The following is a 12,609-nucleotide window of genomic DNA, read 5'->3' on the forward strand; positions in this document are numbered from 1 at the left end:
GTGGAAGAGAGAAGGCTTACTGTGTAGAATTCCTGGGCAGAGTTTTCAAAAAGGCTCAATTAATTTCAGAGCAAGGACCAGGGTCGTGCGATGAGAACCTACCAGTGGCCAAATTCTGCCTCACCAGGCACTCAAAATGACAGCAGGCATTTGTAATATTGCACTGAGCATCATTAGTTCACAGTGCCTTTCTTAACTCAGATACAGTTGTGTGGCCTGTGCAGGATCCTACAAATGACAAGTCCAGTCTGTTTCAAGAAGATATTCAGGAAAGTGTAAGGCAATGAAAGGCATATCATCCAGCAGTGGCTGCAACTGAAGGAGGATGCATACAGACATGTAAGCAAAATCAGTGGTGACAGACAACAAGGCTCACAGCTGCTCTTTGCAGTTCTTCTCTTCTCTCATAAGAAAACAGCCAAATCAACCAGACAGCAACTGCCATTGCCCTTCGTCTGGCGCTTTGCAGTGGCATATAGATGCTTTTCCAGAGAACTTTATCCCTCTTCACAAAGGCTGTTCTTTATCCCCCTTTTCAAAGGATTACTCACTGTTGATGGTGCTTTACAAACTAGAACCACAGGCCAGGATCCAAAGTGCCTCCTAGGTGTGCAAGTGAATGTATTCTAAGGTTTGCTGTACTGAAAGCACACCTCAAACACCAAAAAGGGTTGAAATTGCAAGCACAGAAGGCTCTGCTCAGAAAAACAGGGACCTCAGATCTTGCCATACTGTGGACAGGCTCCTCCTTGTTAGCCCTTTGAATCCAAGCTATAGAATAGGAAAGATCACCTAGTGTCGCCTCTTCTCCCAAGACTTTTAACATGCATCACGTTCTCTCGTTTATATACGTGATGCAAAACCATCATTAGAACCAGTGGTTGTTGGTTTTTCCAGGGGGTACTCAGGTACCAGCACCTCTTTTTGTTGTTAAAAAGTGTGGTACTTACTGTAACAACCTCATGGCAAGTACCGGCACCTATTTTTGGGGGGGGGGGCGGAGCACTAACTAGAACACATTAGAAAAGTAGGTCTGTAGCTATGATATACACATGTTTCTCAGGTGAGAAACTGAGGCAATAAATTACAGTATTACAGGCTATTTGTTATGAAATGATTGGTTAGCCAGTTCCATTGGCTGGTGTGCTGTTGTGAACAAATGGCAAACCAATGTGCTGGGGAACCAGACTTGGGAATGTGCAGCTCCTTCACCAAAGCACGGCATTCTGCATAACTCTCTGAGAATAAAAACCTGGAGGTAAACAGGAGGCATATGGTTTATGGATTGAGACCTAAAGAACCAAGACAATCAAGAGTCGGGTGGAAGATAAGTAGAGCCCTGATGGATCGGGTCAATGACACATCTGGTCCAGCATCCTGTTCTCACAGCGGCCAACCAGAAGCCTGTGAGAAACTCGCAAGCAGGACCCAGCACAAGAGCACCCTCCCCACCCTGTAGTTTCCAGCAACTGGCATTCAGAAACATTATTGCCTCTGAAAGTCAGCAAGAAAACAATAAATACAGAACTGGAAGCCTACATTCTAATATAGCTGCCCTGTCATAAGCATGACAATAGCCCTGTGGGCTGATAGGAGTATGCTGCCGATTACCAAGGCATTACTGTGTCCTAGAAAGGAGGCGTCCTGACAGGTCTGCTAGCCCCCTCCAGTTGCTCAGCACCCAGTGGCCGAGTCTACAAAGCTGACATGGCAGCTACGACAGGGGGCTGTCAATGGCGCTTAGTGTTATGGCGCAGCTGGGCAAGGCTGCTTTTAACTTTGAGAATTAGCCCTCAGTTTGGCTGCATTAATAGGCAATGAAAACCAAGGATGAAGAGGGGAAGTTTCTGCAGCTGCTGCCCTCTCCACTTGCTCTCTAGGACAAATGGTACAGTTACAGTAGGAGTACGAGAACTATGGGGAAGTAGGACTACGAGGAGAGACTAGCCATATGTCTCTGGAAGATGGGCTGATAAAGGAGGCCAGATCTCTCTTATTTGAATGAACAACACAGCCCCAAGGGATGAAGGACGACCCTTTAGAGTACTGTACTACCACCAACATAGACCTCTGTAGGTCTGGAGAATCCCTAATTTGTGAACAGGCAGGCATATGCTCTGTTATCAGTCTCGCTGCAAACTGCTGCCTGGTGATGGGAAGTGCCGTTTGGAGGCTGGCTAAGCATATTTTATTGATCAATATTACATTATATGTTATCTTTGTTTCGTTGACTTTTTTTCACTCCTAGAATGAGGTATCTTCAGCCAAAGCTATCTGCTTGTTTACTTTGGGAGTCCCTAATTTACAGCCAGGCAGGTTCATAGTCTGTTACCAGTGTACTGTCTAAGTATAGGAAGTGCTGCTTACAGGCAGGTCTGTAGAGTAGTGTTTTAAGTGCACAGCAAACAGAAAAGGGACTTACTCCAACTCAGAATGGTAGATGTCGATGAGTGCAGCTGCTTGATAAATAGTGGAGCCTCAGGGCTACCATTGTGAAATGGAAATTGCTGGCATTGTCCACCATTTTGTTGGAAAGGGAAGTGGTCATGCAAGTGTTTTCATTATTTCTGTTGAGAGAACAAATCACAATGCCGTTGCTTTATGAAGACACAATGGGGCTGATACCTTAAGGCTTACAGAAAAGTCACAAGCTTGCTTCATCATGTGGGTAGGTCAACTTAGGCTGAATTTATCTCACCAAAATGCAACAAACTGTGATAATGTCAAATTGTTTCTAGATCAGACTGCTACTATCACTTTTATTCCTACACAGCAAGCTTGAATTTTGCTAACACTACCTACAGGTCAGTGGCAGGGTGAAATTATTTAATGTACCTTAAGAGACCGCACCAGATAACAGCGTCCCAGCCTTTATGCACTCTAAAGGTTGATCAACTCTAATGTGGAGCCATATGTTGCTGCTTAAGGAGTTTCTGCTTGAACTAAAACAGCAGGGCAGCTAAGACGAACTATTCCCTCTAAAGAAAACCTAGGGGGAACCATAGGCCTCACAAGCAACTTAATATTTGAAATAGAACTATAAATTTGTTCAGTTCTCACTTTTAGTGGACAAAACTAATTCTGGCTTCAACCATGGAGTGAATTCCAATTCTGAAGATGATTATGAAGTCATTCTCTTTTATTGTTTATTGGCAAATTATCCTTGCATATTCTTAGTCTTAGTAGCTGAACTATTTCTTCATTTTAAAACAACATATTTTTATTTTTAGCCTCCCTGTTTAGCATAACAATACTAAAACAATCAATATACTGTAACACACAAATAAACACCATTAAGATGCTTAAACAACTTGTATGAATTATCCAATAGCTGTATAGCTCAAACTATTAAAAGCCAGTCCAAATACTGATCGTCTGGAAAATGTTTCTAAAAATTAGGTGGGTAGAGGATTTTCCAACATGTTTGCATAGCTGCTACTCATAAGTCTTTTCCCCTGGTCAGGAAAAAATGGGCAGGGGGCATCAAACCACATACAAAAACTACAACACCTGTAGTCTGGCACCATTTTGGGGTGGGATTCAGTCACAAACAGAAAACTCATGTTGCACAATGATAGCTGATTGGGAGGTGCTGTGCTACAAATCTGCTTCCCCAAAAGTAACAAGAAAAAATGCACTGGGAAGTGTGGGATAACACTTGTTTTGATGCAATGTCATCTAACATCCCTCCAAACAGCTTGGAATGAATGCTCGATAAATAGCTGATGTTGTCCATTCTCATTGCAAACAAATCTGTTTATTGAGCCTTCATCCTGGAAACACACACACACCAGACAGCAATAAAGCAAAATAAACCACCTCCAACCATAGAATCATAGAACTGTAGAGTTGGGAGGGACCACAAGGGTCCAACTCCCTGCAATGCAACCCACCCACCAACTGTTTTTTTGCTGCCTCATGTTTCCATGGTGCCATGCTAGGCTGGTGTTCTCGCTTGAGTCATCAGGATTACATTGACTGAATTACTTCCTTAGCCCGAATAACAGAGTAATTTCCAAACCACACATGCAAATTATATATGCAGCTTTCTCTGTATCAGGAACAGCACATAATTTTCTTGAAACAAAGCAAAGCACCTCATGCAGCCTTCCATTTACTTCAGCATGTGTACACATACAAAGATGGAACCAAGAGCCACATTCAGTGGGACTAAACCAAAACAGTGCAGTATTAGTTAGTTAATTCAGCATTCTGGTTGATTTTCATCAACCGTACCTAGAAATGCTAATGCTTATGTGTATATAAATGCCTCAAATAAATAAATAAGGAGGAAACCCAACTGTTCCATTACTGGCTCTCTAAGGCTATATTCGGTATATAATACAGCTCCTATTTTGCCATAACCACTTGGGGTGGAGGTAGACAAGAAATGTCGTATGCAAGTGTTTAGGGGTTTGATAAACAGAAAAGAAACAGACTAAAATTAAGTGCAAATGCACACCCACCCAGTCATAAATGCGAGCCAACTGTTTGGTCTGAAGAATTTTAGCAACATATTAGGAGAAAAGGAAAAACAAGTATGATGGCTAATCCACTAGGAAATGATGCTCAGATATTAGAGATGGCTGAATAAGTTGATGTTCATTGGCTGTCACCAGTTCCTGTAATATGCTGAAACCTTTTCCTTTATCTCTTAACCACATGACATGTATAGCCTTTTATCGTAACATCATGGGCTATGAATCCGCTTTTCCTGAAGTTTCAACTATCCTTCTATCTGTACAAAGATTATACCAAATACTCCCTTAAATGTGTATTGCTCAACTAATCTAGGCCAGATACAACCTGATCCAAAAAACAACAACAATAAACAAAACTACAGCCGTACAAACGGGAAGGGGGATGCAGAAACTGAGAACACAACATTACATATGCAAAGGATCCCAAAGGAAAACAGGCCCACCTTAACCAAACCTCGCTCACCTGCTCCCCGTTTTTCAGAATCTGTTGTTTGCTGCTTCTCTGTCCCTCTTACGCTGCCTCCATCTCTACATCTCCTTAAACTTGTGATTCTCAAAGAAGTTTGAATGACTCCTTGTTCGTTTGGGGATTGCATAGAAACCACTGGCAGCTGAATGACTGGTATCACGACGTGACAACCATTTAGGGGTCCTGCTTCTGAGTCCTGCACCATTTTGAAATGACCAGGAGTGGGAGAAAAGTGCAGTGTGTGTGTGTGTTGCATTCAATCTCTCCCCACCTGTTTCTAACTCAGGGGAGTGTTTCTACTATTAGGGTTCTCCAGGCATCAGCATGATCTGTGAGCTGCTGTGCTTCTACCTCAACCACTACCGTGTACACAATTTCATAGGCACTCCATGCGCAACTTCAAAGGGAACAGCCAAGCGACACAAATCCAACTGAAAACAAAATGGCCCCCTTCTTCCCCTCTTCTCTTACCCCTCTTCGTCTGTCGAGGTGCAACGAGCTCCTCCAGGGAGGAAGGGAGCTCCCTCCACTAAGGGACTTCGCCAAACCAAGCAGAGGCAGCGGGAAAGGAAGCAGCCTTCTCCAAGAGGCCTCCAAGCAAGAGGCAGGAAGTGAGTTCCCTTCTGGCCCACAGCAAACATGGCCGCTTCCTGTCTGCCCCGTGTCCCTTTGAAACTGCCCCGTCCTCCCCGCCTTGCCCTGCCTGCTTGCCGAGTCTGGGCTGCCTGCTGGTTCTCCTCGTGAGAAAGAGCGTTTCAGGAGCTGCGGGCGCCGTTTGCTTTATTACTGTGCAAAACCCGAGTTGTACAAACAGCTACCAGAGAAGGTGAGAGAAGCAAACACAACCTCTAAAAATACACAGTATACGTACACTATACAGTAGAGTTGCCGGATTTAAGCCTTATATGGGTGTTTTTTGTTTTGGAGCTGTTGGCACTCCTGCTTCCCCTGTTTCTTATGGAAGAATCCCAACATTTCAATACTTGCCCTGGTAAAACGGTGCTCCCCGTTTTTGCTTTCGGGAGGGAGATGTCGGGAATATGTTTTCTAAATGTTGTTATTGTAGGCACCCGTATTGAAGTTTCAGGCCCAGCTCTCTGTTGCTTCTTAAGAGCACCTGCGCTTTTGCATTGCAGCTGTTCTATTTTTAAAAAATAAAATGCAATCAGGTCCATCCACATGTTGAAGATAGTTGATATAATTTTTAAAGAGTAATGTAATAGTCAGCAGGTGGAGAAGACCAATGTGTATGTGTGATGATGTGGTTGCCCATCTGTTTTTAAGAGAGTTGATTGTTGTGGAATGTGGAACAGATCTTCAGAACAAGTGGGATTTGGCAGCACTGCCTCCAGCTGTGGAACAGGTCTAAGAGGGGCATCTTATGTTATTTCCCAAAGAAGCAGGAATGTTAGAAGCAGCATAAACACAATGTGAGATCTAGGCAGCTCTCTCACCAAGACAATTTGATGACTTCCTGGGTTGGTTTCTGTAGGCTTAGCCTGTGGACATTTTTTGCACAGTGACTGTGTGAATTATAATTCTGACAGCACCTTTTCATGCTTTGTTTGAAATGGTTATCACTTCCAGTAATGAGAGTCGAGATATGCTAAATATATGACTTTTCCTCTCTCTCCACTCACTTGGTGCCAGTTCACACATGACATATTATCTACAAGAGTGTGGCATGTGTGTAATACACTGATGTGGGAAGGTAATGCAAGTTATTTGTTGGAAAAGTGCTACCACTAGTAACCACTAGTGGCAAAACAAACACTTGTGTGATCATCACATGTACTGGTACACGTGGATCCTCCACTCTTTATACCATTGTACATATTTGTAGGGGAAAGATTAAAGCAGCCCTCAGGTAGTGGTGGAAATGGAACTGAAAAGCAGGACTGAAAAAAGCACTGAAAGCTTGGAGGGTGCTGCAACACAGACAGTCCCTGGTATCTCCCCTGGAAAGACCCCTGTCTGAGCATGCTTCCAGTTCCACATAAGAGATTAATACTACAAATTGGATATTTGGACATCACTAATAAATTGTTGGCAGCAGCTTTTTTATAAAAAAAATGGGTTTTATACAGAAAGGGTAAATCTGAAATAAATTTGGGTGGTGGAATAGGAGCTGACATTTTGATGCTGATCACATCATGTGGATTGTGTACATGAGCAGCACCGATCTCACAATAAACAACTGCCTGGCAGCACACTAAAACCCTGGAGAGCCACTGCCAGACCAAACTAAACTAGATGGACCAAATTTTTGACTTGGTGCAAGGCAGCTTCCTGTGTTGTTAAAAGCTGAAGTGGAAATTTACTGGTTTAACAGTGGCTGCCTTTGGATCCCTTATTCAGCTTCCTAGAGTCCCTCCAGGAAGGACAGTCAATGAAAATGAAGGATGGTTTTGGTTATTCATGGTGCATTTACTGACTCCAGGAAATTTGTTTGGGTCAGGGCCTGTCTACTCCCGGAAAACCAGAGCCCTTCACTGTTGTTAGCCTGTAGTGGTGCTGTTTTGAGATGTGTGTGATGCTAAATTAATGAGGAACATGAAGGAATTCCATGGGGTCAGATGTGGGAAGGCTGGGAGGGGGCAGTCAGGTTGCACATCATAATTTAGGAAGATAGGACAGAAGACCTCCAAATACCTCATGGTTATACTGTACAAATACGTGATTCTGGCGACAAATTAAGCGCACCTTGCATACAAAAAGCAGAGCCTGCTCTAACATTCGAGCTATGAATTTGTTACAAATACTAGACAGGATTTGGTTTGGTTTTTAAAAAACTTAAAAGTCTGTACTTCGAAATGAAAGTTTACCTTTATCAACACCCCCTCTCTGCAGATTTGATTCTTACCTTAGTTCTTCCCACCTCTTTGTAAGTCTTGGGGCCCAAATAACTGTGGTGGCTTGGTTTGAAAAACCAATACATTTTGTTTGTGAATTTAAACTCTCCCTCCCTGCCCTACAGTACAATCTGCCAACGGAGGGAAGTAAAAAGAGCCGGGGACCTTCTGGGAGTTACAGAGAGCAATACGCTTTTGCCTTCTAATGTGAGCCAGTCTTCAAGAAGGGCAGGTGGTTATACTTTGCATTATGCAAAGCAGTTGAGAGGCAGCCAAGCTCTCTCTAGTAACCAGTCGCGGTGTGAGCTGTGTTCGATGTTTGCTAGTGCAGTTTCTCTCTCTCCAGGTGCTGGGGATGGATTTCAAGGACAGCGCTCAGCTGATTGGCCCAGAGCATCTTCATTTCCTGCACTCCTCCCTCCACACATATTCCCCACAGCAGAGATTGGAGGAGACAGTCGAGACTGTGTGTGTGTGCAGTGTGGCAGGAGGGAGTGTAAATAAATTGAAAGATGAGCTGGGATGCTGTGCACACAGCAGCAATTCAGCCGGGAGAAGTTGATGAGCAAAGAGTGTGGAGGCGAACTTGCAGAGCTACTGGGGAAGGAGACGCTGCTCTCTGAAGCCGGGTCACATAAAGACCAGGCACACATTGCTTCATCACACATTGAGGACTTGTCTCCCCCTCCACCCAAGCCAACACTTCCACACAGACAGGCACAACACCATGTCTTTGGCAGTGAAGGAGAAGAGCCAAGTGCGCTTAGTGTTTCTGGGTGCAGCTGGGGTCGGCAAGACGGCCCTGATCCGGCGCTTCTTGCAGGACACTTTTGAGCCAAAGCATCGGCGAACAGTAGAGGAGATGCACACCAAGGAGTTTGAGGTGAGTGGAGCCACCATCAAGGTTGAGATTCTGGACACCAGTGGTAGCTACTCCTTCCCAGCGATGCGCAAACTCTCCATTCAGAACAGTGATGCCTTCGCTTTGATCTATGCTGTGGATGATGCAGAGTCCTTTGAGTGTGTGAAGACTTTGCACGAGGAGATCCTAGAGCTGAAAGAGGACAAGTTCCCTCCCATCGTAGTGGTGGGCAATAAGGCAGAAGCCGGTGGGCTTAGACAGGTATTGCCCGAGGACGCCCTCTCCTTGGTGGAGCTTGACTGGAACAGCCGTTTCCTGGAGGCATCTGCTAAGGAGAATGAGAACGTGGTGGAGGTCTTCCGGGAGCTGCTTCATCAAGCCAACCTGCCCAGCCGGCTGAGCCCTGCCCTCCGCAGGAGACGTGAGACCTTCCCTAAGGAGCCCCCACTGCGGCCCCCCATGAACAAAGCCAATAGTTGTACTGTCTGTTGAACTATGCGAGAATGATAGCTGCATGGGTTTTTGAGAACTTTGGTGACCTGTGTTTAGAGATCAGGTTGCACCTGCCACAACAGCACTGTGGCACTCTGTCATTTTGGGGCTCAGGAGCTGTTTGTGAACCTTGATGGCTTGTCGTTGTGACATAGTAATTTCAGCTTTAGTGCCCCAAAGTCACCAATGCTTGTGCCCATTTTGTGCATTTGATTTTGAGTTGCAGCCCAAGAATTGGGAAGCCTGTGATGCTGTGCACAGTGTAATGTCTCTAATTCTGGCCTGTTCTGCGGATCCAAGCTGTTATTGTATAAATTGGAAGATATGTCCCTTAAGTCATGGAAGTGGATGCCCCAGGAGTGAAGGATGAATGGCCGAACAGACCAGTTTTTGAGGCAACATGGCTGATGTTGACAAGGTCCATAGCATGAACTTAGAAGGCAAGAATTTGAGGACTCCTCTAGGAAACATTTAATTCCTGGGACACCTACTTATCTTTCCCCTTTGCATTGATTTCTTTGTGTTTTGAGTGACTGAACAGACACGGTATGCTTGAAGATGGGAAAGAAAAGACATTTTTGGTGCCTATTGAACATCCAGTGTGTGTGTTGCCTCCCCCCAAAACAGTGGGTTTTGTTTTTTGTTTTGCTTCAAATGTGTGCATTGACCATTTGCATGCATGTGCTTTTGTGCAGACTTTGTTTAAACTGAGCTCACCATTGTCTGAAGCACCTCTGCATTGTGGAAAGAAATACATGTCACCCAGTCTGTGCCTGAGTAGGTATGATTTTAATTTCCAGCTTTTCAAGGGTTGTAACTAATAAAAGAAAACTCAAACACCACCCAAAAGAGTGTTGTTTATTTTATATTGCTGCGAGGGTTGTGATTGGAAAACAAGCCACACTTCAAGTTCTTGTCACTCGGTCGTTACATAGCCTCTCTTGCTCCCATGTTCTGCTTTATGCCTTTGCCTTCATATCTTTGTAGGACAGCCACCCTGCTGAGTTTCTGTAGGTTTTTATGCTCTCGTGGTTTTTATGACAGACACTGTAGTCTGGGGGCAATATTGTCAGATTTGTTCCTAGGAGACCATGGCTCAAACTCCTCCTGAGGCATATACTCATAAGCTTAGCCAGGTCAGTCCCTCTCAGCTGGGCTTTCACAAAATGGGAATATTCATGATCTCTCTTACAGAGCTGTTTTGAGAGAAACATTGCACATTATCACTCCAGTCCTAGATTCATTTACTGGGAACTTTGTACCATTGATTTCCGTGGACTGTACTTGTGACTGATGTGCATAGGGCTGCAACTTGAAGGTGGTGGATAAATTAATAGCATCCACCCAGCCACTCAAGTGCTTCCAAGGTGGGAAGCAAATAAATGTCATTTGTTGTGTTACAGCAGAAAGGGATGATGTGCTGTGGAATGACAGTTCATGTAGTGAAATAAAACTACAGATATGTTGAAAATTAATGCAAGTAAAGGTGGAGGGAAGGAGACGGCTGGGGATTTTGTCATATACTACATGCAATTTAGCCCAAAGGTTGAGAAGAAGCTGCCATTAATTTGCCCGACTGCAACGCTACACATGTAGCTCTCCTAAGTTAAGGTGCAATATGGGGCTATCTGTTGGCATCTGATAATGTTTTGAAGCCAAACTTTTCTGTAGCTGGCTAAAAACAGACACTGAGCTTAGGAGTAATAAGGATATCAGGAACTCTGAAATACAATGTTCTTCCTCATTTAAAGTTCTCCCTTGAGCATTCAGGTGCAAGGCAGGCAATGGCAAGGGTGGGATTATTCTTTTTGAGCTGCAGTGAGGAAACTGTGGCCCTCTAGACATTGTTGGATGCCAACTCCCCTCAGCCCCAGAGAGCAAAGTCAGTGTTCTGCGAAGAAGGGTGTTGTGGTCCATCTGGAGGGCCACTGGTTCCCCATCCCTGTGTTAGAGCTCTGTGCTATCATTATTTCTTGAAGGCATCTGGGAGTAACCACAATCAAAGAATCCTGGTGGAAGAAAGACTCTTGCTCTGATCTGGTAACACCGCTTCCCTTGCATTTTCTGTGCTGTTGGTGAGCATTTGAATCTGCATAAATGTGACCCAGACAGTTCTATCAACACAATTTCCTGAAACTTTATTAGCCAAACATTCTAGCAGCTGCTGCTGTTTTAAAAAAAACTGCCTGCCTACCCTCCATCTAAATAGCTCTAGGTAAATGGTATTTTTTTTATTAAAAAACAAACCCCAAGGTTCTTGAGTATCTATGTATTTTGGTAATCCCCAAACACATTTATTTACTTTCCATATTTACAGACTGTTTTTCACCATAGATGGTCACAAAGTGGTTTACACAACCATCAACAAAGTGATCCATACTACAATGTTTAAATCGAAAAGGTCAAATGAAAATGTACATTCAACAAATAGGCATAGTACAACTTACTTAAAATGCCTTCTGAAATAGAAGAGTCTTTGCCAAGCACCTGACATTCAACATGGTGGGGGGTGTCTGATCCGTCTGGAATGCGTTCTGCAGCATAGTCAAATGTGTCCATATTGTACCACATGTGACAGTGAGGAGATTTGTCTGAACCCAACACAGTGACAGGTGAGAGAAAAATCTCCCAGGTTTGAGGATTGTTTTGCTTTGTTTTCCCTAACCCGTGCTGAAGGGGGGTTTGGTGTGGCTCCTTACTATAGAGGAAGAAGGCACATAACACCTGCTTCCCACAACTGCAGCTTTATGTCAGTGGTGCATTAAATCCATTTTCTTCAGGATTTTACTCCCTAGAGTACATGAGAAATGTAGAAATACACCAATTAAACAAACAACCTGATTTCCCTCTTTTAATATATTGAGTACTGATTTCAGCCATGACTGTGAGCAATCCTTGGTTGCCTTTCCTTCCTAAATTAACAAGAGAAAAGGCGTGTCAGTCTCTCTCTCATACACACAAACATGCTTTATTAGGTCAGAAAGTGGAGACGACATAAAACTCAAGTCAACTACACCCTCTGCTGGCTTTATCTGAAATTGTTAGTTTCCCCAATATCATTAGAAGACCAATTCAGATTTTTGTGATCGTTTTAGAATAGATAGTAGCATCTCTTGTGCTAGCACAAATCTCTGACAGTTGTTGACGGCCATCTGCCTTGAGAGACAATGGAGTGTGCCTCCCAGGGTGAACACAAACCACTGCATAAGCAGCACCAAAATGACTTCCCCACATATGGGTTGCCCAGATGACAAGACCCCCCTCTTAGCCTCGTTTATGTTGTCCATAGGAAAGCAGAGCAGTATGTTTGGCACCAGCCTGGCTGCAGGAGTTGCTTGAAGGAGGCATATAAGGTGCCAGCGAACCATCTTAGAGACTCCACCCCAGACGTGTGTAGGGTTTGCTCCTTTCTTCCCTAGAAGATCTCTTGCAAGGGAACAGAGGTTTAGGATC

At 44.1% G+C, this 12,609-nt stretch overlaps 1 long non-coding RNA gene and 1 pseudogene across 2 annotated transcripts in view; one reads left to right on the forward strand and one right to left on the reverse strand.

Moving 5' to 3' along the window:
• Positions 1 to 5,548, reverse strand: part of LOC144326933 (uncharacterized) — a 33,929-nt gene extending 28,381 nt beyond the window's left edge. Inside the window, exon 1 of the long non-coding RNA XR_013391838.1 lies at positions 5,422 to 5,548. This is a non-coding gene — a long non-coding RNA (uncharacterized LOC144326933). The remainder of the gene's footprint in view (positions 1 to 5,421) is intronic.
• Positions 5,549 to 5,557: 9 nt separating this feature from the next.
• On the forward strand, positions 5,558 to 9,999 carry LOC114590673 (ras-related protein Rap-1b-like; annotated as a pseudogene). Its single transcript, XR_013391837.1, has 2 exons — positions 5,558 to 5,776; positions 8,149 to 9,999. The product of XR_013391837.1 is annotated as a ras-related protein Rap-1b-like (transcript).
• The last annotated feature ends 2,610 nt before the right edge of the window (positions 10,000 to 12,609 follow it).

This window comes from Podarcis muralis, chromosome 2 (genome assembly GCF_964188315.1).
Source record: "Podarcis muralis chromosome 2, rPodMur119.hap1.1, whole genome shotgun sequence".
In the NCBI taxonomy this organism is placed as follows: domain Eukaryota; kingdom Metazoa; phylum Chordata; class Lepidosauria; order Squamata; family Lacertidae; genus Podarcis; species Podarcis muralis.